Source organism: Prorops nasuta, unplaced genomic scaffold (genome assembly GCF_024137725.1).
Source record: "Prorops nasuta isolate Cenicafe-Biocafe unplaced genomic scaffold, Cenicafe_Pnas_1.2 PNAS00001, whole genome shotgun sequence".
NCBI classification, from domain to species: Eukaryota; Metazoa; Arthropoda; class Insecta; order Hymenoptera; family Bethylidae; genus Prorops; species Prorops nasuta.
The window spans coordinates 11,863,619-11,891,427 of NW_027116798.1; the positions used below are offsets into that span (position 1 = coordinate 11,863,619).

Genomic DNA, 27,809 nt, shown 5'->3' on the forward strand with positions numbered 1-27,809 from the left:
AAAAGTATATTTACCCTCATCTATTAAGTTACCACCAGTCGAGTGTATCCTACGTTCTGCTGATCTGTAAAGATGCAGAAAGATTAATGTACATAGAACATTATTTAGACTCAGGTAATCTTAAAAAATTTGGTGAAAAGAGACTTAGTAAGTGTTTTTATAAAATGTTTTCTACAGTCTTGAAATTTCTTATGATTCATGTAATATTGGATTATGCTATTATGCAAATAATTCATAACTGCAAAAAGGATGGTAGACACGTCATTTAATACAAGTTAACTTAATGATGATATTGGTACATTAAATACTCTCCAAGTGACATAAAACTAGCAGCAGGGTTAAGAGACACGGCTGTTATGCTTTGTGATGTTGATCTAGCGAACCACCTTTATCAAATTGCAGCAATTCAAAGTGTCCTTTTGTTTTTGGCTTAATGTCAAATTTGTTTCCTTAACATAGGAAACGCAGAAACCGTTTAGATTAGCCCTTGCAGCTTGGAATTACAGAATGTAGTCATTTGGTAGTTTTGCTCCAAAAATTGTCCATGACCTATTATAAGCAAAATACGTATGGCAGTGTCTCCTATTCCTAGGAAGAAATATGTGTAAAGTGTCTGGGATATAAAAATGATTGAAAATTCCTTTAAGCTGCATATTCTCATAAAAAAACTAAGTATACATTTGAATTTGAACATCGTCTGAGAAAATAACCATTCCATTTCTTAAAATTCCTTTTGTTGATAAATTACTCAATTTCTATTGATTTTTTATATTGTAATAATATCAGCGATTAATGTCATTCATAATTTACAAAGCTGTTGAACTGGTTTTATTAAATGCAGCAATTCAAGGCAATGACTTATGGGATTTGCAAATGTAATACATAATAAGATTTTAAGATGTTACTTAAGGACGCTGCACAATTTAGTGCTGCTTTGGGAGCATCAATCACTATTTGGCACTACTCTACTAACAAAGGTATAGCTCACTTTAGGAATGTTTTAAATGTTAATATAGATCCATGAATTTAATGCACATTCTTTATGATTACTTTATTAAATATTTCATTTTTTTAAGTAACAACGTGTATGTGTTGCGCAAAAGAGTGGACTGCCAGCACAGCAGCTTTAAGAGGATACAAGAGAAATATAAATGGTTTCGCATGGAATTTTGTGTATCGTCAAACGATGGGAGCAGTATTGGATGATGAAACAATTAAAATATGCTAAATGACTACGATAATTTAGTTTAAAAAGAGGTCATTTAGCATATTTGCTATGATAATACCTGGCACCGACGAATACGGAATATAATTACCAAAATGAAAATGTAGCTGTTGTACTAGCATAACGAGTCATAAAGGTTTGAATACGGTATATAAGGCTGGCTCGTGAGTATGTTTAAATCGACCGCCAAAATAAATAGGCGTGTTCTACTTATGACTATCGAGGAAATAAATTGGACCTTGAGGGAGACGAGTCAGTCGAGTAGGGAACGGCGATCTGTACACTTGGAAGGTGGAATAAAAGGAATGTCGAGTTAATTGTGTTGAGTGTTGTCTTACCCGATTCACTGTTTGAAGATAGGAGTCTCCCAAAGGAAGGAGAAGTATAAGAATCCAAGCTTACAATCTCAGAAGTGGGATTCCATAAAGGAAGAACCATAACTTTGTTAAAACTGATTTTGGACTTGTATCTTACTATTTTTGGAAAATCAGAGAAGAAACCTTTTTCGGATTGTTAATTGTGTCGGTTATTTTCTGGAGCGAAAACGAAAGGACTCCGTAATTTTTGAAGTTTTCGCCTGATTAGAATAGCATTAATTTTGATCATTTGGTTGGAGACAGTTAACGACTGCTAGCTAAGGATCATCAAAATAGACCCAAGGTCGGTGTAGTTTACCAGTATAACCGTAGAAATTTGGGTTTAGCTGTTTTGTGTACGTTGATTCAAACGGAGAAACCAGTGCCAAGCCGTTTGTTTACTAAACGTCAAGATAGAATGATGACCTTGAGGGACCCATCATCGTTTACTATTATAGAACTGAAGAACATGTTACGAGCTTTAAATTTACCTTGTAACGGCTTAAAAAACGAATTGATTAAGCGAATGAATGAAACAGACCCGACAGGAAATTGGAGAAAGATATTACCAGCTATCCCAGAAGAAATGTCCCAGCAACCTGAAGACGAACCTCTTCCGCATGATGAATTGCAACAGGAGCTACGGCTATTACGTAGAGAACGAGAGGTGATGCAGGGACAGCTAGCCACAGTTCAACAGGAGCTTGCCCTGCTCCGATCGAATAGGAGTGATGCCCAAAGCGCAACTCGGACCATGGAGCCGCCTACCCCGAGACTGCCCCATCCGCACCCAAATTTACGTATTGTTTCGGAAATGCTGCCTGAGTTCAGTGGCGTTCAGGATAGTTTTTGGAGGTGGGAGCAACAATTAAGGCTGTTAAAAGGCACATACTTATTGGACGAGGATTCGATACGGCTACTCGTGGGGTTACGTTTGAGAGGAGGTGCATTGGAGTGGTTTCATTCAAAACCGGACCACCTCGCGATGACGTTCACGCAGCTAATAGAAGAAATGAGAGCCATGTTCGACCATCGACCGACAAAATTGACTCTCCGTAAGCAATTCGAGAACCGACAATGGAAAATGGACGAAACCTTTGGCGAATTTTATAATGATAAATTGACGTTGGCAAACCGTAATGCTGTTTCTGAAGACGAGATTATTGACTATTTAATAGAGGGCATTCCAGACATTTCATTACAAAATCAAGCTAGGATTCAAGGGTTCAATACAAAGTGGTCTCTATTAAAAGCTTTCGAGAAAGTAGTTTTGAAGCGCCCTGAAAAATCCGTTGAGAGTAAGGGGCGCACCTATCCAAACATGAGAAGTAAGGAAGGTACAAAATCAGGACCTAGCAGCACGGATCGCCGACCCATATCGCAGGACCTACCTAAGGAGACCGGAGAGGGAAGACCTCCAACCAACGACACTAGACTCTGCCATTATTGTAAGAAGCAAGGATACATCAAGTTCAACTGCCCTGCGCTCCTATCGTCGAAGAAGACGTGCTACAGGTGTAACGGGGTGGGGCACCAGGCGAGAGACTGCCCTAAGAAGACGACGCAGGTCAGCAGCTTAGAAGAAAACCCAGCGGTCGAATTGGAGGACGAATATATACGTAATGTTAAGTATAGTATATATTCCGCAGCCGGAACCAGCGAAATGACCGTCCTGGATAGTCTATTAGATACCGGCAGCCCGGTCTCGTTTATAAGAGAAGAATGCGTTCCCAACGAATATGTAAAAGTTGTGGGCAGGGATAGGGGAAACATCTGCGGGATAAATGGCAGTAAATTAATTATACTGGGGTCAACAAATGTAGAGGCTGAGTTAGAGGGAAAATCACCGAGATCTTTACATTTATATGTTGTGCCGAGTAACACCATGAAAGCCTCCATCGTATTGGGAAGGGATAGTTTGATTAGACTGGGTCTTGCGCTGAGAGACGTAACGAGCATAGCTGAGGATAGCGTTGCTGAGATTATGAATATTGAATACGAAATAAGTGGGAACGAGGTCGGCATAACACTAAACCTTGAGATACCCGTTGATGTCCAAAATAAGGTGAAAACCTTGTTTAGAGAAAGATATTTGAAGCCCGAGCGTCCGGAGACACCCAAGATCGATACGGAGATGAAACTAACATTGTCTGATTGTAAACCGTTTAGCTTTCAGCCGCGTAGGCTATCATTCATGGAGAAAGAGAAAGTACGCGGGATAATCGACAAATTGTTGAACGATGGGATCGTGAGGCCAAGCTCGTCAGAGTATGCTTCACCAATCGTTTTGGTTAAGAAAAAAAATGGCGAAATACGAATGTGTATCGACTATCGCGCTTTGAATAAAATAACCCTCCGCGATAATTTTCCCCTACCCCTTATCGAAGACCAGCTCGATGTGTTGAGCGGAAAAAAAATACTTTAGTGCTCTCGATTTAAAAGATGGGTTCTATCACATCCGGATCGCCAATGAGTCCATAAAGTATACCGCTTTCGTGACGCCTATGGGGCAGTACGAGTTCTTGCGTATGCCGTTTGGCTTGAAAGGGGCCCCCTCCGCTTTTCAAAGATGGATTCAGCGTATCTTCAGGGATTTCATAGACAAGGGAGAAGTGGTAGTGTACCTCGACGACATCTTGGTCGTTACTGAAACGATAGAGGACCACATACGGGTATTGGAGGCGGTATTCGACGCTTTAGTTAATAATAAACTCAACCTTCGCTTAGACAAATGTAAGTTCCTCGCCACTGAGATACAGTACCTGGGATACGTTGTCAACCAAAAGGGGATTAAGCCCACCGATGACGGGATAGATGCTGTAAAGAATTTCCCGGTTCCGCGAGATGTGCGAGCCATTAGGCGGTTCCTCGGAATGTGTTCATACTTTCGGAAATTTATCGAAGGATTTTCACTGATAGCAAAACCTCTTACGGATCTCACGAGGAAGGATGCGTCGTTTAGTTTCGGCGACATGGAGATGAGAGCGTATGAAACGCTTAAACAAAGGTTAGTTGCTTCCCCGATACTGGCCATTTATAATCCGCGCTATGAAACCGAATTACATTGCGATGCGAGTTCCCAAGGATTCTGAGCGGTATTGCTGCAAAAGCAAGTCGATCATAAGCTGCACCCGGTGTTTTACTATTCCAGGCGGACGACCGACGCGGAAACAAGGTATCATAGTTTTGAGCTCGAGGCCCTGGCGATTATTTACGCGCTCCGACGATTTAGAGTGTATTTGCAGGGAATTCGATTTAAGGTGATTACGGATTGCAATTCTTTGAAAATGACTCTGAATAAAAAGGATATAAATCCTAGAATATCGCGTTGGGCACTCGAACTTCAGGGCTATGATTACGAGGTGGAGCACCGAGCAGGGAACCGTATGCAACATGTCGATGCACTTAGCCGGGCATTGGATGTACTGGTTGTGGAAGATAACCCCTTCGAAGTTAACCTGTCCGTGAGCCAAAACAGGGATCCCGAAATCAAAAAGTTACGGGGATCGCTAGAGATAGCCGAACATAGGTTTTTTGAGATGCGCAATGGCCTGGTTTACCGGAAGGAGGGCACTTCCCTGTTGTTTTATGTCCCACAAGATATGATCTCGCACGTCATACGCAAATGCCACGACGAGGTTGGACACCTGTCGGTAGAAAAACGTGTGGGTCGATCCGGGCGTACTATTGGTTCCCGAAGATGAGGGAAATAGTAAGGAATTATATTAACAACTGCCTGAAATGCGTCGCGTTTAATCCGACGCCCGGGAAACGTGAAGGATACCTTCACAGTATACCTAAGGAAAGTGAACCTTTTGTGACTATCCATATCGATCACTACGGGCCTATCGATAAAACCGGACTCGCGAGACATATCCTCGTTATAGTGGACGCGTTCACAAAATTTGTAAAATTGTACCCAGTAAAGACCACATCATCTCGCGAGGCAACGAAGTGCCTGCAACGGTACTTCGATGACTATAGTGGTCCAAAACGCGTAATCTCCGATAGAGGATCGTGTTTCACATCTGCCGAGTTCGAGGAATTTCTTAAAATAAATAATGCGAAACATGTTTTAATTGCCACTGGCTCTCCACAGGCCTCTGGCCAGGTGGAGCGGATTAATAGGGTTTTAGGAATAATGATCGGGAAAATGGTGGATAAGGATGGAGGGAAACATTGGCTTAAGGTTTTAGGAGACGTGGAGTACGCATTAAATAACTCCGTACAAAAATCCACTGGCGAAACTCCTGCTAAGCTACTGGTTGGTATTGCACAACGAGGGAAGCTGCCTGACGGGATAAAAGACTATATTGATGAAAACGTGGCGAATCATTTTAGAGATTTTGGGACGGTCCGAAAAAAAGCGTCGGAAAACATCGTGAGATCTCAGGAGTACAATCAAATGCATGTTGATAAGAAGCGAAAGAAAGCGACAAATTATCATGTAAATGACTATGTCATGGTGAAAAACTTCGAGAGCACGCCAGGGACCTCACACAAACTAATACCTGCATTTAAGGGTCCATATCGTGTTATGCGAGTACTGAGAAACGATCGGTACGTACTAAGTGATGTGGAAAACCACCAAGTATCTCAACGACCATATACGGGGGTGTGGGAGGCTCAGAATATGAGACCCTGGGGTTCTCTCGATAGATGAAAAAAAAAAAAAAGAAGAGATGCTAAGATGAATGTATGAAATATGTTTGTATTTAGTAATTAAGGTTCCGTGATGCACATGTACAATGAATTACATGGAAGATTGTATATAGTTGACTAAGTGAAGTCCGGGACGGACTGATGTCAGGAGGGCCGAACTATAAGGCTGGCTCGTGAGTATGTTTAAATCGACCGCCAAAATAAATAGGCGTGTTCTACTTATGACTATCGAGGAAATAAATTGGACCTTGAGGGAGACGAGTCAGTCGAGTAGGGAACGGCGATCTGTACACTTGGAAGGTGGAATAAAAGGAATGTCGAGTTAATTGTGTTGAGTGTGGTCTTACCCGATTCACTGTTTGAAGATAGGAGTCACCCAAAGGAAGGAGAAGTATAAGAATCCAAGCTTACAAGTATAATAATAATGTGAAATTAAGTTAGATACACGAGGAGACTGTTGTACAGGAAATCTCAAGTTTCATGTAGTTTTAATTAATTATATATATTGAGATTTCTGAACAACAAATATTTTATTTTAAAATCAATATCGGAATATAGATCTTATAGATTTTCTACATACTTTGAGTCTAATATTTATACTTGGAGAGAAGGATTAAATCAAATTATATAAAGAAATGGGTTTAACAAATTTTTAAAATTTATGTTTTATTAATGTTTAAATTGTAACCGGTGGAGTCGATCCAGGTTAAAAATAATCTAAACAATCATTCCGGGAACACTAACTATATTCAAACACTAATAAACTTAACTCAAAGCAGGGGCCTCCCGTGATGCTCTGGCACACTTACTATACGTTACAACAATTGTCTTCCCGCGTGGAAAATTTCTAGTATTGGCTATGCATGGCTTGAATATGGCTTATATCAATACCATTGTAAAGCCCATATATGAGCCACAGTATGGCTACTGCCAAATTCCCATGATTGTAACTATATTCAAGCCATGGTTCCTCCTATATTCAAGCCATGGTTCCTCCTATATTTAAGCCATGGTTTTTCCTATATTTCTGACATGGTCGAACCCATATTGACGTCATGGTTCTTTCTATATTACCGTTTAGTTGTTTTCACAATTATCCCAAACTAGGAGTGATATTATAATACTTAATATAGTAATACATTTAAAAGAAATTGCACACTTTGAACGAAAGTTGATTTTCATTTTTCAATCTTTTTATTGATTAAAAAATCAAATTAATAACTTTTGTTATCTTGTACATTTGTATTAGATAATATTAGATAAATTTTCCAATAATAGTAAACATTTAGATGTCAAATTGATATAAATTATTCAAACTCTACATTATTTACAGGTTCTAAAATATAATCTTTGTTTAAAGCAGTATTTTGTACAAAAAAGCATACTGATTCCAACGCTTCAACATTAATTGCTATTGTATTGACATTTTGTTCCTCGACTAAACTAATATACTTTAAATTTGGATCCTTTTTATTAACAGAAAATTGATTGATAATTGCAAAAGATACTTCACCACAGTTACAAATATTGTTACATGCACAACTAACAATTTTGATAAAATATTGAATTTGGCCGAAACATTTTTGACTTTTATAAATATATGAGCAAATAGAGGAATCTGTTTTTAATGATTTATCGTATTCTTTTGAACAGTATATATATTTATATTTCTTAAGCCGGAAGAATTTATGGAAAGATTTGTCTTCGGTTATTACATTAATGTCATTCAGAGCAATTTTATCTATATTTTTTATATTATACGGTTTGCTTATTCCAGTCATAAAAATGTTTTCGGTTATTTTATACAATTTTAGCCTATACTTAGTATAATTGAGGGATTCATAAAAACTATACACACTAGAATTTTGGCTTAAGTTATTGTTTAAGAACATAGATAAACTGGAATAATTTAATAAAGTATTACATATTTGTAACTGTGGTTGCTTGCTTCCATGAATAAATCTTTTTAATTTTCCATTAATATCTTCCATCGGAAAACAAGAACTTACCCATAATGGGCCAATATCAAAAGCGCATTGAGGAAGGTGTAGTAAGGAGTGAATATTGCAAGTCATATATTGAATACCATATCAATTTTGAAAATCGTAAACAAATTTGTTAATAGATAATGACGCAGAATTAATATTTTCTCTGGTAATAGTATTTTGAGAGAGCAATGATATACTTGAAACCAATAATTTAAAATGATCATAAAATTCTGAAGTTAATTTGTTTTCTAAAATGGGTAAAGAATAATAAAAAAACCACACCTTTAATTCGGAGGCTTTCCAGTATTTTAAATGCTTTGATATTGATCTAGGAGCTCTATGCAAGAAACTTGGTGGCTTAATGTTGTTTAATTCATCGTCTACGTCAGTCAAGTGATGTGAAAGTGAAAAATTTTTATTTGTAAATTTTGAATCAAACCAGAACATTAATAGACTCCTTACTACACCTTCAAAGACGCAATGCATTATATCTATTGCGGTAGTTTTAATGAATTTATATACTATTGACGAGATGATTGTTGACCCTTTTACCCCACATACAGGCAATTTGGAAATACTGGCTAATTTAGCATGCTTTAGAGTATCAGTTTCATTTCTTTCGGTAAATTTGTTGTATGGATAAACATGAACATTATTAAGGCGTTGTCCCCTTGTAAGGCATTTTTGGCAGCCAAATTTTCCGTTATATTGCTTCATGTTAAGGAACAACGCCTTAGCAGGTAAGTCACAAAAACCACTTATAACTATACCTCTTATTGTTACTTGAGAATTTGGTTTTAAGGTAACCAAAATGCCTTTATAAAGAGAATTTATGTCATTATAGACTGGTTTTAAAAACATATTTGGAATGGGCTTTTTTTCACCAAACCATAATCCCGCTAACAATAAATTTTGTGGTTTTAACGATTCTTATAATTTAATTCGTTTATAATAAAAAAAAGGGCCATACAGAAAATTTGGACGAATGAAAAGGCGAGACTCCATCAGTATACCAGGTTAAAGAGATATTCATTTCATTACTGAGAATTTTGTTCGGCGAACTCAATTCTTTATATATTTCGCCGTCATAATGTTAGATTGCATGTCATTATTTCTTGAAAATCTATACTTCAAATTTTCTATAAATTTCGGCTGCGAATATAAAGTTTTTATTTGAGGTAAAAGGGGTATTTGAAGAAAATGCGATATTTTATCATTTTGACCACATTTAGGGCAGTTCTCGTTTTCCGATGTAGATTTTAAACATGTTTCACAATAATAGTGCTTATTGATTGTATTGCCAGTTTTCATAAATTTTTGAAGATTGTGAACACTGTTAAAACAGAAATTTGTTTTTTTGCAGTGTAGGCCTATTAGATTCAAAATATCGGAAAGCAACGATTTTGTAATATTGTGGCGCATAGCCATGCTTATTATAGCGCAAGCGCTCTCTTTTCTTGTAAGGGGAGCGCCAGGAAATAAGGGAAGATCGTTGTCATCATTAAAAATGTCATCCGGATAATCGTCTTCATCGCTTCCATAGAGCTCCTCTTTTTCGTAGAAGACTTCTTCATTCAAGCATTCGTCTATATAATAAAACAAAATGAATGTATATACTAATTTAGCACGTTATCTACTGACAGCATGACTTTATATGGTGTATGGAGTGATCTTTTTGTCAGAAGAACTGCAAACACTGACCAGCATATATGGCGTCCTATGATGCATTTAGGAACCGCGTTATAGAGCCATTAACCATCAGTAACTCAAGACAGAAAAGCGCGTTTCAGTATATATTTAAGTTTAAAAAAGCTTAAACTTTTATTACTAAAAGATTTTTAATCCAAAATATATGTTAACTCGCACTTTTTCGTCTTAAGTTATGAATTATGAGCGACACTATGACGCAGTTCCTAAATGCATCAGGGGACGCTATACATGCCGGTCAGTGTACCTACAATGATCGCCAGGCATGACTTTCCCTAATTTTGGATGCATTTAGGAACCGCTCTGAAAAGACGTTAGCATGCTCACTTCCCTAGCCTATCAGAGCTTTTCCCGCTTATCTGATCCAGATATGGTAATTCGAGGGAAATCCCTAGCCCCCCACCATGCCGATCAGAGTCTCAATAACACAGAGCCTTATGTACTGAGAGTCTGATGGGGGGCTAGGGATTTCCCTCGAATTACCATCTCTGATCTGATCTTGTTAGAAAATCGGAGGTAACTGTCAAAAGTGACACCCAGCTGTCTCCTTATGGTGCCAAGAATTATTCGGTAATTTTAGGGTGGATCCAAACTAAAGCATTTGAGCGCGCACAAACGTTATTTGCGTACTAATTCCTTTGGTTTTTATGCATAAAATACTTATCAAGATCAGAGTATTAGTGCAAGAATGGCGTTCGTTGGCGCACAAATGCTATATGCTCTAGTCTGGATTCACCTTAATATAACTGAATAATTCTTGGCACCATGAGAAGACAGCTGGGTATCACTTTTGATAGCTACCTTCAACTTTCTACCAAGATGAGGTAAATGGGAAAAGCTCTGATAGGCTGGCGAAGTGAGCATGCTGGCGTCTTTTCAAAGCGGTTTTTAAATCCATCCAAAAATTAGGGAAAGCCATGCCTGGCGATCACTGTATATATTTAAGGTACCAATTGATTGAAATGAACAAAAATTAGTATTTCAGCATCCAAAAAATAATTTACAGATTCTAATTTTTGGTAACACATCTTTGCGAAAGCATGAAAAGTTAAATATAAAAAAAGAAATATTTATATACAAGTACCTTCATCATTTAACGTAATATCCTCATCACTATTTATCGTTTCATCCGAATTATTATCAGCCTCAATATCATTATTTTCCATTAAACCATAGTTTTGAATCAATTTATTATTTACATTTTCTGTATAATTAAAACTGCTCTCATCTTCATGATCGTCTATTGCAGGATTTTCTTGTAGCGTAGTCAGATGGATATCCGATTCACTATTGCACATATTACAACACTCACTAAGTATTTATTTAAATAACCATGAGCTTTTAACACTATTTCATACGAAAAATTTAGATCTAAATTGAACAAAAATTCTGTTACCTGTTTTTAATAATTTTCCGTATTCTATTTTGACTATACTTCAGAATAATCTTTGAAGTATAGTGGACGCTTCGGCATGATAATTATTATTCAACTACAGTTTGATTGACAGCTACTAGGTTGGTTTGGTACAATTTGTGTGTAATACAACGTCTGTTTATTTCGATGTGAAACAAATTTCGCAATAGGTAAAGACGCAAGCGCAATCTCTTGCAATTACACAGAATTAAGTCTTTAATTCCTCCCTCCCCTGATCGTCAATTTTTACAATCGCTTTAAATCGTATGTTTATATGAAAAGAGCGTGACAGGATAAATACTGCCGTCCTAAGATAAAAATGTTTGCATTAATTCAGTGGACTGTCACTAAAACAGTAAGTGTCATCGACGCTGAAAGCAGGTTTGCGGAAGGGGAGACTACTTTCGTAAAATATGGATTACGACATTATAAGGCGAAAATATTAAAGATAAGCGGTCAGTACTTAATCCTTATTATATCCTTCAATACTTTATTAAATTTGTTTACCGAAAAGTTATTAGTGCATTATGAGTTAATTAATTACTCATAGAAACCTTTTGAAAACATTAGGAGGTATTATACTGTACTCATAATTTTTTGCGGTTAAGGTATTTCAATGTAAAATATGTATTCGTAAATGGTAAACTATATTTTTATTGGTTTTCTCCATTTTCTCAAAGCTTACTTAAATCATTTAGTACAACTGGAAAAATTTACTTCTTGATCGATGATACTACTTCAGTATAACCTAATTTAAAACTCGGTTGTATTATAAATATTTAGGTTAATTCATACCTTCGTATAGATTTTGAAAAGTGCTTGTAACCAATTTTAAAAATATGTAATAATAAATAAGGTTTCCATTTGAAAATAATACATATTTTAATTTTAAATCTGCAAATTGCTCCATAGTCCCCTCTATGCCACATAATATTCATTTTATCGGTTTAACTACACTTCATAAAAGTAATTATTCATGTTGTTTTTTTAGAAGATAAAGATTGGCTCGAAACTCTGACAATCACTACGACTGGAGATATTATTGGCAAAGGAAAAAGGAAGCTCAAAAATTTGGAAATTGCTAATTTTACAACATTCAAAGAATTTAGAAGGAGCCTGGGGGAGGAGGACTCCTCAGAGGAAGAAATACAGCCGTCAATCTTTGAAGAGCAAAATAGTAATAACACAATACAATTATTAGAATAAGAGAATATGAGTAGAGGGTTGTATAGAGGAGCCATTGTTTTTTAGGAGAGCACTTGACTGTTTCGTAAATCATATTTGTAAAGTAGTTAGTTAAAAACAAATAATATTAAAAAAAACACAAGGCTCCCAAGATAATTTTTTACAAAGTTACAATTATTCGATAAATAATTATTTTTCAAAGATATTTATATTTACAGTTGTTTAATATAAATATATGATTTAATTGCAGCAGAAGAAATTAATCGTGATTTGGAAGCAGAATGCGATGAGCAAATGGATTTTGTAAATGAAATTGAAAATTCGGTTAATGAAGAAAGGGAAATAGAAAATGTAGGTCCAGAAAACATCAACATTTCTACAGATTTAGAAAATGTAAATATGCTGCAAAATCATCATTTGGAATATGAGCAGCCATCAGGTATAGATTTTTGACAATTTCCAGACTTTATGTTAATCTATATCTAGAACAGCGATCGGCAAATGAACAGGTCAAGCGACTCTTGTATTTATGTTTGTTGCCACATTGCAGATGCTCCAACCCTCACTATCACCCTCAAGTCCATACAACTATATAGACTTAAGAGTCGTAGTAGGCGTTGTAACGTCTACAATTTGGTATCAAGGTTCACAACGAAAGTCGCTCGGGTAACCCGTTAGCCGAGCATTGATCTGGAGTATTAATCAAAAGTTATCCTTAAAGAGTTTAAAATTTGTATATTTTATTTACAGAATTTCAGATGGTTTATATGCAAAAAGTGGAGAAACTAATCCAGCAAATTGAGAAGGATATTCAGCGACCAACCTGTTGCATAAAAAATGTAATGATACTATATCTCAAACTTCTTTTAATTAACTGGATCCCCCATGCTTGCGTTACAGGCAGTAATAGTCAATAAACAATCAGTTTAATAAAATTCAAACGCAAAGCGAATTGAATATAAGCAGACGTATTTAAGATAAGATGCCAGTCTTAACGAGTCAAAAAAGCCTAAGAAGACTCGAATCGGATGAGAAATAACTCTGTACCATTGTCCCGCGTTCTTGAAGAGAAGTCACTTCTGGTTATTTCCACTTCAAGAACACAGGACAGTGGTACAGCGTTACTTTTCACCCGATTTGAGTGTTTTTAAGCTCATATGACTCATTAGGACTGGCACCTTGTCCTAAAGACACCCGTTTGTTCAATTTGCTTCGCGTTTGAATTTGATTAAACTAATTGTTTATTGACTTGTACTGTCGGTAAAGCAAGCGTGAGGGATCCCATTAAAGTTCACAATGTACAGCTTCATTTTATGAATTCGTAATCTATTCTTTACTTACACATACATAATTGCTCTTATAGATGATCATAGAGATAAAATAATTAAACAGAGGCATGGCAGACAAACAACGAGACCTACTAACTAAGGTAAATTATAATATCAATTTTAGCTCCAAGAATATTTATTTATAGAAATGTGTCGTTAAGCTTATAAATATTTGACAATATACCCTATCCATGACTTAACATAATGAAAATTAATATTTTATGGAGTATAATGTATACATAATTTAAAACACCTATTTCTTAAAGCATATTATGTTTTAGGTTGAATTACAGCCTGGGTCAAAAGTTTATATAAACAAGGATGACCTTTATTACATAAAAAGATGGAGGAACAGGCCAAACGAAATGGTGCGAAGGCTTTTAAAAATGTTGATTGGAGTTGAAGCACTGAATGGAATGACTGCTCGGGGCAAAAAAATTGGAAGAATATTCCAGAAAATATTTTAAATTCTGTTGAATGTAATTATCGATGACAAATTCTAAGCTTTGCTTTGGTAAACACTATCAAGATTTCCTACCCAACTGTCACTCTTTAATGTATACTTTCCTTATTTATAGGGTTTGTCAATAAAAATGCAGCAATTAAATTGGAACCAATGGAGTATATAAGGGTTGTAAACTTAATGTGTAACACATTAAGAAATCCAAAAAAAAGGGGTAAATAATGTAAATAATGTAAATAATAATTAATTATTTAAACTGAAAATTAAATTCAAGTCTGTAATTTGTTTAATAAATAATAATTATATCAAATTTAATAGCCCTAACTCATTAGTCTCCAATATATATAGTATCAAATTGAATTAAAGTATAGAACGAATATAGCAAGTTTAAGCCGTAAATATTAAAGCAAACTATCACTTAAATATGGGTTAGAACATGTCAGAAATATAGGAGGAACCATGGCTTGAATATAGGTAGAACCATGGGAATTGGGCAGTAGCCATACTGTGGCTCGTATATGGGTTTTACAATGGTATTGATATAAGCCATATTGAAGCCATGCATAGCCAATACTAGAAATTTTCCACGCGGGTTATTACTAAAGATGGAAGGGAGGACTTGAGGGAGGTTTACAGGGTTAAATTCAGGGATCGGCAGGGGCAGCGACAGGGAGGGCACAAAATGGGAAGGTGGACGGCAGGGAGAAAAGCAGGGAAAAAGGACTCAACTGCTCCGGCAAAGTCTCTCGGCTTCCTCCCGCGTCGGCACTCTTCTAAAACTCCGCACGAAACCAATGTAAAGATTGGGGCCCGGAATGAGAAGTCGGTACTCCTCAATAATCCCGCGACGACCCAATCAACTTCACAGACCTCGGCGTGCGGTCTGTTAATCACGCAGCGCAATCGGTTTCCAACCGACTCGTACGACAGCAGGAAAAGATCTGGCAGTCCTCACTCTCGGGAGAAGTGGCCCGGTCCTTAATTCCTCGTTTATCCAAGGGTCCGGGTCCTTTTCCTAATTCCTAGGACATTCGCAATTAGCAGGGCAACAGCGCATGCTCTCGATCATCGAGCCAATTATCATATGTAATTTTGACTATAATCGGCATTCGCACTGTTCCCTGGGTCTCTCCATCTCTCTTCCAGCGGCGTCGTCTGCTACATGGCTTGGGGGCTGCTCGGGCGGGGCGATGCGGTGCGGGGTCGGCAATGATGGGTCGGTAGTGGCGTGGTCAGGGGAGATCGCAGCTCGGCGCGCTAGCGGCGCGGCGCGGTAACGGGAAGGAACTGGTGGGGCGCTCAGCGGGGATATGCAGTAGGGGGACGGTAGAAGCGTCGCGTAAACAGTCGCGCTCGGCAGGAAGGTTAGAGTGAGAGAGGATTATAGGCATTGGGGCATGGGAGTGTATAGGACAGGAGAACAACAGTTTTTCTAGCTCATGTTGGAGCAGACGATCCTTCTTAATACTAATTTTATGTAAAATAAAATATTCTTAATTCGAATAAGCCTATTTACAACTAATCCTATAAACATTCGCCCAATTCCCAATAATGCTATTTCCTAAAAACATACACTCTCCTTCCGTGGGCGACACTTACAATATTCCTTCTGCGGAAAACTACATTGTAGCTCCACGGAAGGTTCATCATCCTACACTCACACATCAGCGGCATATTGGGGAGCGCGGGAGGCACTAAGAGGGGAGAGGAGAACTAAAAAATATGTACATTTCTGTATTGGGTTTCCACCACGTTACTATATATATATGAGCAATTCCACCAAATCGAGAACTGGTTTACCGACGCACATCTCAGATTTTTTGATATTCTCAGATCTTGTACTCTTTATCGAAAAATGATTCTCTAATTTTTTTCAGAATTTTTTATCCATCATTTACGACGTGGTTATATTGGAAAGTTTTTAATTTTAAGTACGTCATATCTTTTAATTTATTTTCTATACTTTTTGAAATAACTTAATAAATTTTTTTCAAACATGATTTCCATGTAAAAAAATCTCACCTTTCCAGTGGAATAATTGTTCTTCTAATAACATCACTTTATATCGAAGAAATTAGCGTTTAAAATATAAAAATCAATTTTTCATGAAATACGTTTTTTTTATATTTTTTTCGTAAAGTTGAGAAAATTTCACATGGAACCTGTAACTTTCAAAATGGGATTCCTATTAAAACTCGTTGAATCGATAACAATAATAAAAAAAGAAATAATAAATAGTTTACCGCAAGTATTATGGACTATCTCGATTCTTAGGGACTTTTTTTCCAAGTATGACACTAGAGCCTGTAATATTTATTCGAAATGACTTAATTTTATTTCTGTAAGTGCCGGTGTCTTTGCGTAAAAGTCGAGATTACGTAGGAGTACCAACCCAAATTTTTTGTTCCCCAATCCTAAATATACTCTTGTTTTGAAAGTTTACAGTTTAAAATTTGTAGGTTTGAAGTTGATTTAAAAATAAAAAATGATATACAGAGTAGAAAAAACACATTGGGGGAGCCATTACTGCAATTAAACAAATTTAAACTGGTACTCCTACGTAATCCTGATTTTTACGCAGAGACACCGGCACTTAAAGTAATAAAATTAAGTCATTTCGAATAAATATTACAGGCTCTAGTGTCATACTTGGAAAAAAAGTCCCTAAGAATCGAGATAGTCCATAATACTTGCGGTAAACCATTTATTATTTCTTTTTTTTTTATTATTATCGATTCGACGAGTTTTAATAAGAATCCCATTTTGAAAGTTACAGGTTTCATGTGAAATTTTCTCAACTTTACGAAAAAAATACAAAAAAAACGTATTTAATGAAAAATTGATTTTTATATTTTAAACGCTACTTTCTTCGATATAAATTGATGTTATTAGAAGAACAATTATTCCACTGGAAAGGTGAGATTTTTTTACATGGAAATCATGTTTGAAAAAAATTTATTAAGTTATTTTAAAAAGTATAGAAAATAAATTAAAAGATATGACGTACTTAAAATTAAAAACCTTCCAATATAACCACGTCGTAAATGATGGATAAAAAATTCTGAAAAAAATTGGAGAATCAGTTTTCGGTAAAGAGTACAAGATGTGAGAATATCAAAAATATCTGGGATGTGCGTCGGTAAACCAGTTCCTGAGTTGGTGGAATTGCTCAAATATAGTAGGACTTATACAAGGAAACACGTTAATTAATATCTAAATTGATATCCTATAATTTTCTTTGACGTATAGCGTGTACAGCATTACCGGGATTTGTCTTATATTAATCTGGAAAAAAATGTATTTTAATCTATCATAAAATTAGTTTATAGTGACGATATCTTGATTGATGCCCTCAAAGCAGCAATCAACTGTGAAGCGTCCTTAAGTCAAATCTCCAAATCAAATTTTGCATTACTATTGCAAGTCCCATAAGTCATTGGCTTAAAATGTTACATTTAATAAAATCAGTTCAACAGCTTTGTAAATTATGAATGACATTAACCGTTGATATTCTTACAATCTGAAAAATCAATGGAAATTGAGTAATTTATCAACAAAAGGAGTTTTAAGAAATGAAATGGTTATATTCTCAGACGATGTTCAAATTCAAAGGTATACTCAGTTTTTTTATGAGAATATGCAGCTTAAACGGATTTTCAATCGTTTTTACATCCCAGACACTTTACACATACTTCTTCCTAGGAATAGGAGACACTGCCATCCGTATTTTGCGTATAATGGGTCATGGACAATTTTTGGAACAAAACTACCAAATGACTACATTCTGTAATTCCAAGCTGCAAGGACTAATCTAAACGGTTTCTGCGTTTCCTATGTTAAAGAAACAAATTTGACATTAAGCCAAAAACAAAAGGACACTTTGAATTGCTGCAATTTGATAAAGGTGGTTCGCTAGATCAACATCACAAAGCATAACAGCCGTGTCTCTTAACCCTGCTGCTAGTTTTATGTCACTTGGAGAGTACTTAATGTACCAATATCATCATTAAGTTTACTTGTATTCAATGACGTGTCTACCATCCTTTTTGCAGTTATGATTTATTTGCATAATAGCATAATCCAATATTACCTGAATCATAAGAAATTTCAAGGCTGCAGAAAACATTTTATAAAAACACTTACTAAGTCTCTTTTCACCAAATTTTTGAAGATTACCTGAGTCTAAATAATGTGCTATGTACATTAATGTTTCTGCATCTTTACAGATCAGCAGAACGTAGGATACACTCGACTGGTGGTAACTTAATAGATGAGGGTAAATATACTTTTGTGGTATATCCATCGCAATCCTTGAATCTGATGATTTGTCATCCCAGCCATTATGTGCTTGCTAAGAAGTACCTAATCTGCTTGCCAATAAATTTTTGTTTGCATGTACTTTTGAAATTAACTTTGCGCACCAACCAAATTTGACCAAAGTATTTGTAACAAATGATATTATTCACAAAGCATCGCTTTCCAATGCATTTTATATATAAAGATTAAGTTTCACTTATCTTAAACAGATTTGAACATAACCATCCAGTTGACCTGTCAAATTTCTGTTTACATAAATCTTTTACTACTTAATCATACAAGTGGGCCGTAATCAGCTAGCAGAACTTGCAGCGTAGCTACTTCGCAGAGCTGCCAACTCAAATTGACCTTTTTCAGGTTTATTTATTTATTTATTTTTTTTTTGGGAATGCTGCTTTCCACTTTACAACGGCCCTTAGGCTGCGGCCCGATACATGCATATGCACACTTAATGCGCTAAAAATGTACAACAAACATAACTTAAACTATATACTCTGAGCGTTTTATGCGCGAATCGGACCGCCGTTTTAATTTCCAGCAGGCGCTAGACAGTTATGTCAGCAATGTACTGGTTATTTGATTTGTGTTGGTCTTTTGAGTTTGACAGCTAATACATTTGATACATTTATCCAGAGACTTATCTACTAACTGTCATTTAAATGTAAAATATATTATATTATTTGTACTTTGCCTTAATTATTATTAATATCTCAAAAGACTAAGCTAAACTTTTATACCCGATGATTGTTGAATTTACTAATTTATGGTAAAGTATATATAACTCAATAAACTGCTTAAAATGCATATAGATTAAATTAATAGTTTATTTACTTATTATTGTTTCACGTCAAGCTTGTATTCAAACACAATAAGTGCTGTTTTGAGTCTCCCTATCCAGATGTACTTTTAAGGTTATTGAAAGACTCTGTTACTCAAGAATGCAGATTAAGGAAGATTGCAGATGAAACAGAGAAGGTGGGATGGTTTTATATCCACTCATAATAAACATAAACACTTTCAAGTAAGCACATTGTAAATAAAATTTGTTTAATTAAAACAAAGTTATGTATAAGGCATTATTTCATGGTTTAAAGTTTGGTGCCACATATGCTCCAACAGTTTTCCTGGAAAAATGGAAGCACCAGAGGTACTACTGAATGAGCAGAGGAACCAGTTATAGTTTCAGAAGATATTACTACGTTTTATAACAAAATAGAAAAAGAAGATGAGGACGAAGAAGAGGATGCGGAAATCAAGGCTATTAGATTTGAAATAAATCAAGAGAAAATTGACGTAATCCAAAAAAGAGATGTATAGAATTGTAGCATCCTATACTAGCAGAGCATGATTTTCAAAATGATAGTGTTAATCATGAAATCAATATTGATTTAAAACCATCAACAGTTTTAAGGCCTTATCAGGAGAATAATTTGAGAAAGATGTTTGACAATAGTTTAGCAAGATCTGATGTAATAGTGTTACCATGTAGTGATGGAAAAAGTTCAGTAGGATTCATAACTTGTTATACAGTATGATAAAGACCTTTGGTTATATGCAACTCTGGAGTATTGGTTGAACAGAGGAAACAGCAATTTGAACTATGGCCAACTGCTGATGACTCAATAATATGTTGGTTTACTAGCGAAGCAAAATATTAGCCAATGAACTTTAGTATTTTAGTTACAACATTCCATGATCACACATACACAAAAATGTTTTTGGGAGGCTGAACAAACAATGAAATGGTTGCAGAAACAACAATGGGGTATTATGGTCTTCGATGAAGTGCATACGATTACTGTAAAAATGTTCCATTGAGTACTAACAATTGTTCAATCCCATTCTTAATTAGGTTTAATGGCTACATTATTAAAAGAACATGATAATAATGTGGATCTTAACTTTTTAATCAGACCTAAAATTTAAGAAGCCTATTGGTTGGAATTACAAAAAAGAGGTTTTATTGCAAGGGTACAGTGTGCAGAAGTTAGGTGCCCTATGAAATTCGAATTTTATAGTGAGTATCTGAATAAAGGAAAGATGAGCAAAAAGCTATTGCACTATGTATAGAATCCAAATAAAGGGTACCCATGGTTATGATAGGTGAAATGCCCAGAATCTCAAATAATTTTTTTTTCTATGTAAGATGATTTTTCGGGCAACAAAAATAAGCTATGTAAGTTGAGTTTTTAGATTAGCCCTCCGCTCACCCCTAGAAGCCCAAAAACTAAAAATTGTAGTTTTATTTTTTTTTCTGCCGACTGGTACAACTAAAAAATTTGAAAAAAATTATGGATCTGTATAATGATATGGTTTATGTTTAGTAATTTTTCCAAAGTCATCGCATCATAAATCTAAGTAGAGGAACAATATAAAAGAAAAAAAACGTTTTTCCTACTTTTTTTTCGAGGTACATACATGTTTTTTTTGTAATTTTTAGGGTTCCCCGATTACTACTTTTGTATATTTTTTCAGATTTTTGCGTTATCTGCGCCACTATTAAAAATGCCGTAATCTCATTTCGTAGGAATTTTCGTAGCACTTATTTTCAATAATCATAATTATTCAGAATACTTTTCACCAAATCATTAATGGAGTCACCATAAAACTTATTTCAATCAAAAATGATATTCTAAAAAAAGGTATTTAATATTTTTTTGGCATTTCTAATCGCACAAGAGCTGCATACAATGATTTTCTCACCCCACGTCCAATTCAAAAGTATCAGAGTTCTATGACGAAGTGTAATTAAGAGACACGGTAGTGTCTCGACGGCATGTACATAAAAGTAGGTATAGACGCGTCTATACCGCCGTCGAGGCACTACTGTATCTTATACAGCAAGATTGGCCGTCTCAATTTTTAAATCGATTTTTCTCCGTAAATGATACACAGCCATGATTTCAGTAAAGCTTTTCTTGAAATGGTTTGGAATAAGTTTTTATTTGAGACCATGAACATCAAAATCGGTTCACGCAATCCAGAGATATCATACTTAGTTAGCTATATATTTATATCGAAAATAAGATTCTTCTTCATAATCTTCTCCAGTCAAAATGTATGTATGTCTCGGGCTGAAGTTAATCGCTAAAGAAAATGACGTAATTTTTAAAAACGCGACGACTAAATAATCGATATAATCGATAACTAATATGGCGACTACTGTTAGCTGTCAATTGAATGTCAATTGAATTGTAAGGTTTACCGGTATAACCTTAATATTTTTATAAAAATGAATTGGCTGTAATGATAGTGTAATAGTGTAATATAATCAAAACTACGGATAATTTAAAGGAGAAAAATGAAGGAGCCAGCAAGATTATCAGATAAGTCACATTGTATTCAAAAATATGTATAAAATTTAATGTTCGGTGGTACTTTGTGGGATTTTTTTTATTGCAGGTTATATAAAATATTCCTTATATGCATATTCCTTGTATGCAGCTCTGATTTGAAGTCCTACCAATGCCAAATGCTCTAACAATTCTTGGAAATATCCTGTTATTGAAGAATGTAGATTGAGGAAGATTGTAAATGAAACAGAGAAGGATGAGGTTGTTACGTTCACTCATAATCAAGACACATAGTACTGTCTCAACAGCAATTAACATAAACGTTTTTCAGTAAAGCAAGTGCATTATAAAAAAAGTTTGTTTCATTAAAATAAAGTTATATATAAGGCACCATGTCATAGTTTGCAATTTGATGCCAAACCAGTGTCAAATAATGTAACAATTCTTGGAAATACTCTGTTATTGGAGAATGCAGATTAACGAAGATTGTAAATGAAACAAATAATGTAACATTTCTTGGAAATATCCTGTTATTGGAGAATGCAGTTTAAGCAAGATTGTAAATGAAATGGAGAAGGATGAGTTTTAAACATATGCTAAACATTCAGGTATGGAAATCAATAACAAAATTCATGTTTAAATTTTTCTTTTCTTTAAACTCATATGAATTTCAATTGTCCGATAGGTTATATCATATATATGAGCAATTTTCCAGGAGATAGTAAAGTTTCTGTTTACTACGATTAGATAAAAATGAATTTTACAATATAATATGTTACATATTGTTTGGTATATGTGAAATTGCTTTTTCAGATTAAATTGAGACAGAACATTTCCATTGCCAATTTCATTGCTGATGATAGAGCTGACCAGATGAAGTAAGTTTAATATTTACATATTTTCAAAACTGTGCCAAGGAAAAGTATACTTTCAACATTTACCTGCATCGGTGATTATCAGGAGCATATTAATTACAAAAAATTGTTAAGATATTTGATAAACATATCCTAAAATTTTAGGAATGAAAGTCATTAACAAAATTCATGTTTAACTTTTTCTCTTCTTTAAACTGATGTGGAACACACTCTCCGATAGGTTATATCATATATACAAACAATTGTCCAGGAGACAATAAATCTTTCTTATTACTACGATTAAAGAAAAGCAGACAAATATTTTCTAATCGTTATTTAATATTCAATTATAATATAAACAAGTATTAAAACCAAATATTTACCTATGCTTTCCTAATCAGAATAGAAAAAAATTATTATTATTTCCAAAAAATTATTCAAATTTAATTTTTTATAAGAATAGCATTGATTTTTATAATATAATATGTAATATATTTTCTGGTACTTAGTGAGATTTTATTTCAGATTGATTTACAATAACGTGTTTATTGTGTCATTGTGCAGGGTTGAGCTGTAATATTTAATAGAAGAAGTCAGAAATGATTCCAGTTTACCATTCAAAGAGCCATAATGCAAAGTTAATGTTGAGAGTTAAACCTAAGGAAAAGGTGGAGAAATTAAAAAATTTGGAAGCCAATTTTTAATAGCGAAAGGCTTGCAGGTGATTTTGGGCATAAACTCTTTGAAATATATAAGTCAATTACATCATAATTATAATCATAACGTCATCTAGAAAAGAAACAATGAAAAGAAGTCATCATTTTAATATTTTCCATGCAATAGAATTTAAAGTGAATAACTTTGTGAAACTGAAAGCAGTATATCCACAAAAGAGAGGCTTCCATTGTATAAATTGGTGGATTTCCTAGTTTATATTAATGAAAGGAAAATATAAATGGTACTAGTGTGCTGGAGAAAGTGCCATAATTCAAAGTTGATGTTGACGGTAACAGCTAAGAAAATGATGGATAAATATGAGCTAATTTATAAGAAAATCCTTGAGAGTGAAGTGCTTGGAGGTGATTTTGGGCATACAACTTTGGAATTAGAAATAATATAGTTGATGAAAATTATAATAAAATCATATAAATGTGTAAATATGAAAGGAATTCATAATTTCAATATTTCGCATGTAATAAAACATACGGTGTGTAACTTCAGGAAACTGAAAGCAGTATACCTAAAAAACATAGACTTCCATTGCATTACTTGGTATATATTTTACAGTTTATATTAATGAAAAGAATATATAAATGTTACTAGTTTACCAGGGAAAGAGCCATAATGCAAAGATGATAGTGAGAGTAACACCTAAAAAAAAGTGTATTTAAAGGTAAATTTAGACACAAATTTTTGAAAGCGAAAGGCTTTAATGTGATATTGGGTATAAGATGTTGAAAATATAACTCAAACAATCATTGAATCCTATGTTAAATGCCTCTAAAAGTGTAATTATGATAAGAGCTCATCATTGTAATATTTTGTATTTTATTTAATAGATTAATAAATTAATACCTCGAATTGAAGCTTTACATTATGGAACGATGAGAACATTGGAAAATGTTTTATTAGATTTAATTAGTTAAAACAATTTTTTAATTTTAATTCCTATATTCTTGCAAAACGTTATAAGATCCCACAAAAAACAAGCTTTGCTTGTAAAAAAAGGACGGCAAGTACATAAGTCGTATCTAGTGTGATTAATATATCGTAATATAAAATATTTTAATTAAAAAAAATAGTGAAATCTAAATGTTTGGCAAGCATAAATTTTTTCCATGGCGAAAATTGAAATTTGGAAAAAAGTAAATAGTAATACAAAAAATACTTGCCGGGCCCGTAATATTCATGTGTAAGTCGCTATTTTGCAATATAAGCTTTGTTTCTCGCAAATTAAAAAATTGGCTATTTAATACGATTGCATACAACGGGCCTGGCAAGTAATTTGTGTATTACTATTTACTTTTTTCCAAATTTCAATTTTCGCCATGGAAAAAATTTATGCTTGCCAAACATTTAGATTTCACTATTTTTTTTAATTAAAATATTTTATATTACGATATATTAATCACACTAGATACGACTTATGTACTTGCCGTCCTTTTTTTACAAGCAAAGCTTGTTTTTTGTGTAATTACTTTACCTTGATTTACTTATTTTATATATAGTATTATCTGATTAAAGAAAGTAGTGAAATCCAAATATTAGGCAAGTATATTTTTTCACCTTAGCAAAAGTTAAATTTTCGAAAAAAAAGGAACAAAAAAGTTACTTGCCGGGCCCGTAATGTCCATGCACAGTGGGAAATTGAATCGTGTGTGAGATTCAGCTATAGCGTAGTATAGCTAATGTCATGTTAAAATACAGAGTGAAGTTAGCCGATCCACATACGATTCTATTTCTCACTGTGCATGGATATTACGGGCCCGGCAAGTAACTTTTTTATTCCTTTTTTTTCGAAAATTTAACTTTTGCTAAGGTGAAAAAATATACTTGCCTAATATTTGGATTTCACTACTTTTTTTAATTAGATAATTTTACTATATTATTTATGCTAGATGATTTATGTACTTGCCGCCTTTTTTTACAGGCGAAGTCTGTTTTTTGTGGGATTTCATAACGTTTTGTAAGAGTATAATATTTAAAAAATTAAATTATTCTTTTAATTTCTACAGATTTTAAAGAAAATTTCCACCCTTCTCATTTTTTGAAACGGCAGCGCTTAACTAATAAAAATATATATATTTATATTGAAAAAATATCGCAGTCAACACATTGATTTTATTGATATTTGTAATGTATTTTGCATAAAAGAACTTTATAATTAATGCTCAGGCTAGTTTTCTAATGTTTTCAGTTTCACCATAATAAAAGTATGATTAAATTTTTCATAATCAATAAACATACTTTCAACATATAAAAATAATGAAATAAAATGTATATATTTTAATTAATTTACATTATCTATTTATGAACATTTGACTTGTTACCAACATCTAACTTTGCCAAACTTCAGTAACTCCCTCAGCTGCTTCAGGTGATACAGGGGCAAGACTGGAGAAGCAATTCGTAAAGCTTCAAATAAGATACAATGAAGCATATAATCGAAGTTGGCATTGTCGTTTTGCATACGCCGTTTCTTTTTAGCACCAATCATTGTCACCTTTATGCTGCTAACACTTGACAAAGGTGACATGGTAGATACATTGGCAAGTCGTCCTTATAACATTTCCTGTGCCAAAGTCCTCAGATGTTCATTTCGCAAATTTCTACGCACTTTTGAAACTGGTCGGATTTCTGGTGCTACAAAATGGAGTGGAAACCATTAATTTTAGGACTTTGCTTCAATTGAGAATAAACGTTCATTTTTTCATCCATACCAATGACCAGTATACTACCTTTGGCGCAGAATACTAGTATAGGTAACAGAGGAAAACAATCAACAGTTATTAACTCAATTTTACAGAATTTCATCCAATGAGTCTCATCCTTAAATTATGGCTGTGCAATGGATGACGTTTTTCTGAATATTGGCTTATTCTTACTTTGCCAATCTTTCAATGCTTTCATCTTTGCCTGTTTCAAGTACCAGAATGCAGGAGTGAAAAGCACAATTGTTGATTCAACTCCAATAGCCAGTATGTATGCGAACCTTCCTCCTTGGATATTTAATTCAATTGTACCAAATGTATTTAAGTCAAAGCACAAGTATTACTATTTGCTATAATACACTTGCACAGTGACTGTAAAATAATAAATGATGACACTACGAGTAAACCTACAATCAAATTCATCATTTAATAATCTCAATCTTCAAAGAAAATAAATTTTTGAAGAAACATGAAGCATCTCAGTTACTTACCAGTATTTGATGTTGCTCCATCTCCATTTTCTTTAGTGCTTGGTGACTTAACTTCCTTGAGACTAAAGATCTGTAATATTTGGGTGTCTTTGCGTCTTTTGTAAACATCTATTATGGTATAATTAGCTTAAATCCAAACACTAGTCAACTGGTACTCTACGTAAATGAAGGTTCATCGGAATGCTTCATATTTTCCAAACAAGCATTACTATAATTTAGTCTGAAATATTTGTACGCATATATGATATTTGTTTCATTTACAATCTTCCTTTATCTGCATTCTCCAATAACAGGGTATTTCCAAGAATTGTTACATTATTTGTTTTATTTAAAATCTTCCTTAATCTGCATCCTCCAATAACAGGGTATTTCCAAGATTTGATAAATTATTTGGCACTGGTTTGGCATCATACTGCAAACTATGAAATGGTGCCTTATATATAACTTTGTTTTAATAAAACAAACTTTTTTTACAATGCACTTACTTTACTTAAAAACGTTTATGTTAATTGCTGTTGAGACAATACCATGTGTCTTGATTATGAGTGAACGTAACAACCTCATCCTTCTCTGTTTCAATTACAATTTTCCTCAATCTACATTCTTCAATAACAGGATATTTCCAAGAATTGTTAGAGCATTTGGCATTGGTAGGACTTCAAATCAGAGCTGCATACAAGGAATATGCATATAAGGAATATTTTATATAACCTGCAATAAAAAAAATCCCACAAAGTACCACCGAACATTAAATTTTATACATATTTTTGAATACAATGTGACTTATCTGATAATCTTGCTGGCTCCTTCATTTTTCTCCCTTAAATTATCCGTAGTTTTGATTATATTACACTATTACACTATCATTACAGCCAATTCATTTTTATAAAAATATTAAGGTTTACCGGTAAACCTTACAATTCAATTGACATTCAATTGACAGCTAACAGTAGTCGCCATATTAGTTATCGATTATATCGATTATTTAGACGTCGCGTTTGTAAAAATTACGTCATTTTCTTTAGCGATTAACTTCAGCCCGAGACATACATTCTGGCTGGAGAAGAAGAAGATGACGGAAATAAATTAAATTCG

The 27,809-nt window shown here is 34.3% G+C and overlaps 1 protein-coding gene and 1 pseudogene across 2 annotated transcripts in view; one reads left to right on the plus strand and one right to left on the minus strand.

Moving 5' to 3' along the window:
• LOC136779621 (leucine-rich repeat-containing protein let-4) overlaps positions 1–27,809 on the minus strand; it is a 1,178,420-nt gene that overhangs the window by 111,836 nt on the left and 1,038,775 nt on the right. The window lies entirely within an intron of this gene.
• LOC136774462 (general transcription and DNA repair factor IIH helicase/translocase subunit XPB-like) overlaps positions 11,672–27,809 on the plus strand; it is a 46,896-nt pseudogene continuing 30,758 nt past the window's right edge.